Raw genomic sequence first — 4,926 nt, 5'->3', positions numbered from 1 at the left:
CCAAGGAGGGTGATGCAGAGCCAACAAAGGCTCACGCAGGGCCACACAAAGGCAGCCAAGTGTTGCGCAGAGCACCAAAGGGGCCATTGTAGCTAATGTAGAGGCTCCCAGAGCTGATGTAGGGCCTCCTGGGGCTGACGCAGACCAAGAAACGTTGACGCATGGCCAATGTGAGACAAAGAGGGTCTTACGTAGTCCAGATTGGGCAGACGCCAGGGTTGCAGGAGTAGTTTTGTGTTGAGGAGCTACTGGAAGGCTTTTCCGGGGTTTCAGCCAGGAGATTTCTCTCAAACTGTGAGGTATAGTTGCTAAGGAAATTCTTTGTTGGGTAGGCCAGTTACGATACCTAGATTGTACTCTGATATTTCTTAATAAGAAAACCCTCAGATAGCTACATCGATTTTCCCGTGTTGTGTTTTTCTGGGGACATTGGTCCAAAAATAATGGCGTCATATGGTGTGTTTGTTCTTGTTTCTTTTAGTTGTTGATCTGTAATATGTTGAGCATGCACTGGTGTTTATTTTCAATATTTACTTTGTAAATAACTTGTTAAAGAAAAATTAACAAGTAGGTAGGAATAAATCAGAAAAAGTGCATGAAGGGTTTCTAAATTAAGTAAACTTAGAAACTTCAACAACAGGTACATGTACATGTACATGTACAGATACAGGTATAGGTACAGATGCAGGTGCACATGATGTGGACTATCATATCACGGAAGATGGATTGGTTAGATTTAGGAACATGATATATGTTCCAGATAGCAATGAGCTCAAGAAGGTGATATTGAGGGAGTTTCATACGAAACCATATTCAGGTCACCCAGGCTATCACAAGATGCTGATAACAGTGAATAAATTCTATTATTGGCTAAATTTGAATAGAGATGTAGTAGAGTTTGTGGCTAGAAGTTTGGATTCTCAACAAGTAAAGGCAGAGTGTAAGCATCCAAGTGGACTGCTACAGCCGATTGTGATTCCATAGTGGAAATGGGAGGTCATTTCCATGGATTTCATCATAGGTTTTCCCAAGACATCTAGACAAAATGGTTCCATCATGGTTGTTGTGGACAAGTTGACAAAGGTTATGCACTTCATTCTAGTGAAGACTATGTATTCAACTGGTGACGTGGCACATGTGCTCAATAGAGATGTGGTCAAATTGCATGGTGTCCCAAAGAAGATTGTATCAGACAGGGATGCTAAGTTCACTTCCAAGTTTTGGAAGGAGTTGTTTGCAGGATTAGGGACAGAACTGGCCTTCAATACAACTTATCATCCACATACTAATAGACATATAGAAAGGGTCAGCAAAATATTGGAGGAAATGTTGAGGATGTATGTGATGCATCAGAAGCAGAAGTTGGAAGAGTACCTTCCACTGGTAGAGTTCACTTACAACAATGGCTATCAAAAATATTTGAAGATGAGTCCATTTGAGGCATTGTATGGGCAGAGTTGCAATACTCCCATCAGTTGGAGTGATCCAATTAATAGGGTGTTGATTGGACCGAACATGTTGGAAGATATGGAGTGGGAAATGCATGTAATCAAGAAGAATTTGAAAGCAACACATGAAGATATAAGAGTTATGCAGATCATAATAGGTCATTCAAAGAGTTCTAGGGTGGGGGCCAGGTGTATTTGCGCATCAAATCAAGGAAGAGTTCCTTGCCTATTGGATCATGTGCCAAGATGGCACCCTGATTTTGTGGACCTTTCAAGATTATTGAGAGGATTGGGCCAATATCCTATCGGCTTGCACTGCCTCCGAGAGTAAAAATCCATGATGTTTTCCATGTGACATTGCTTAAGAATTATGTTAAAGATGTTGATGACGTGATTGACTGGTCTGTATTGTAGGTGGAGCCAAATGGATAATTCCAGCTGAAACCCCAGTGTATATTGTGGAGAAAGGTGCTCATGCTCTGGAATCGAGCAATCGAGCACGTTAAAGTATAGTCGAAGCACTTTGGGCCCGATGAAGCTACATGGGAGATGGCAGATTAGATGCTTGCTATGTATCCTTCATTGTTTGTCAGTTGAGGCAAAGCAGTTTTGGTATGATGTTTGGTATATGTTTTGGCATATGTTTGGGTGATTTTTTGATATATGTACATATGTATATGGATTTAAATACTGCCATCAGTTATTTTATAAAATCCAATAAGCGGTATGGGTGTAATGTCATTATAGTTGTCATGTTGTTATGTTTTCATGTTGGATTTCTTTTCAATAGGGTGATCATTATAAATACTGCATCGAGCTATGTTATAAAGCTCCATGGGGAATACATTTTCTTTTTAATGGTTTTGCTAATGTATAGGTGTGGTTGAACACTAAGGACAGTGTCCCCCAAGGGGGAGGGTTCTATAACATCCCTGGTAAAAATTCCATGTAATAAAAGTTAAGAAAGGAAAAATAATAACCATGGTTGATGGGACACTTATTCCAAGTTGAATGTTGGGCAAGACATCCTAGTGTGAGTGTTCATTTGGTTTATTATGGCTAAGGAAATTAGCAAAGGAATTTGGAAAGGAAAAGTGGCATTAATTGTCATTTTATTTATGAAAATACTGGAAATTAGGAGAAAAGGAAGGTGAAAGGTCACAAGTTGCATGTGAGGAGGAAAATGAAGGAAAATAATGGAAAATGAAGAAAATAGAGGCCTAATTGATAAAAGGGATTTTTGAGGATCAGTTGGTACGTTTTGTCAGTTCATTTTTGGAGCTCTCTCATGATTCTCTCTCTCTCTCTCACTCTTGGACACAGAGTTTTCTTGTAGCACTTTGGCATTGGATTAAGAAAGTCAAAGAAGGCAAGAGGAAGGAAGGAGCAAGAAAGGAAGAGCAAGACCAAGTAGCTACAATAAGATTCTTTGTAGGTATCGATTTTTATGTGTGATTTACTTGCTAGATTTGGCATGCATGGTATTGCATGTGGTTCTTTGTTGTCATGGCATGGGTTTTTCCAAGTGTGGCAATGTTTTCAGCCTAGCCTTGCCATTTTCGGATAGCCATGGTGTGATGGAGTTCTCATGTTTTGGTTTAGCTAGATTTTTGGATGGATTTGAAGTTGAGTGAGGTGGATCTCTGAATAAAATAATGCATGGCCCAGTAACCCCTGAACCAAATTGTGGGTTGCGATAAAGCCAGATTTTGTGTTTCTTCGGTGGGCCTAGGAATCCTCGACTATGAATGGCAGGATATACGCTAAAGCCTAGAGGTGGGTAATCTCCATAAGGCCTAGTAATCTTGGGATGAGATACACAGTAAAACCTAGAGAGTGGAGTCTCGGTTTAGGGCCTAGTGATCTGATGTGGATTACGTAAAGCCTAAGAGACTAAGAGACAAGAAAATTTCTCACGGTGTAGGTGGAGAAATTTGGTGGCTTCCATGCTTGTTTTGGCCTAGTGATCTAGTGGAGATCATGGTAAATTTTGTTATTACATGTTTATTGTTTTGGTCTAGTGATCCGGTGTGGATTGCGGTAAAGCTTGGTTTCTATTGATGAGGGTGAGGTGGTTTAGCCTTGAGATGCCCTGGTTGGTTCTTTTGATTTGAGTCCCATATTCATTGATGAGGGTGAGGTGGTTTAGCCCCGGGATGCCCAGGTTGATTCTTTTGATTTGATTCCCACATTCGCGCTTGGAATATGGCATGGGGGTGATTCATTGAAGAGAGATTTGGTTCAACAAATCTATGGTCGGGTGGAACGTGGTAGTCCCATACTGGGTTGAATTTTGCATTCATTAATAAGAGGTTCTTTCCTTGGTATCTTATGTGTAAATATATTGGTTTATATTTGGATTCTATGGATGATGTATCTATTATCACTCAGGCTGTTTCCCAAAAGTTGTGAGAAAAGGGAATACGGCTGAGGTAACCACAAACCAATATTTTAGATGCAGATTCTATCCAATCTGCATCCAGAGAGGGCTCTCTCTTTATGATTTAGCTTGGTATTGGGGTATATCAGGCTAGTTATGAAGTACAAAGGTTTGTTTGATTTTTGGATGGTGACATTCAATAGAACAGGGGTGCAAAATATGAGAAGTTCAGTCCATTGGGTTAATGGATTCAATGAAGATGAACTGTTGGGTATGGTTTCTTTGACAGAGGGAGGAACTACAGAGCAAGGTAATTAACCATGGAACAAACTGTAAGCTGAAATCAGGTGAAATGGAGTCAGGGGGTGAAGGGCAATCAAGAATCCTTCATCATGTTGACAGAGGGAAAGTGGATGAATACTTCTAGAGAGAAGTTAAGAATTCCTCGGCTATATTCAAGATGTAAGAACCAAGGAAACAGGAGAAATTAAGAATTCCTGCTTATGCTAATTCTAAAGAAAACATAAATAATAACAGAAATTGAACACAGAGTACAGTTAAGTAAGTTCTGGGTTATTCTTTTTCCCTGTTATTAAGATTATGAACATAGATGATATATAAAAACACAGAAACTGTAAAACATGAGTTAAAAAGACTTATTGATCCATGAAATAATTCGAGAATTCTGCAACATAGTCCTCTGCCATCGAATCCACAACCAGAGAGTTCAACAATATAGCATTCCAGCAACCTTTTATTCATAAGAGTTCTCAAAGTTACAGCGTAGTTCCAGAATGGTATCACCAACCCCTAATACTTAGCTTGGGGAGGTATTTGTACAAAAATGTTTACAAAATATCTCAATGAGATAATATCTAGCAATAACTTCTTTCACCTACTCTACAGGAGCAGTAAATGATCTTGGGAATAGGAAGAAATAAATGCAGAGGTAAGTGATGCTGTGCTGGCCGCTCAGTTGTTGAGACACATTGACTGTTTTGCTTAGCGAGTCGGCCAGTGGACGCTTTACTGATATTCCGCGTTGCTGTCCCGGCTCTCTCGGGTGCTTTTGGACCGTCTTTTCTACGCTATTTCTCC

The sequence above is a fragment of the Pinus tabuliformis genome, chromosome 1_1 (assembly GCF_031772625.1).
Source record: "Pinus tabuliformis cultivar Carrire ecotype Pingquan chromosome 1_1, CPIR1, whole genome shotgun sequence".
In the NCBI taxonomy this organism is placed as follows: domain Eukaryota; kingdom Viridiplantae; phylum Streptophyta; class Pinopsida; order Pinales; family Pinaceae; genus Pinus; species Pinus tabuliformis.
This window is presented reverse-complemented; position numbering follows the sequence as displayed.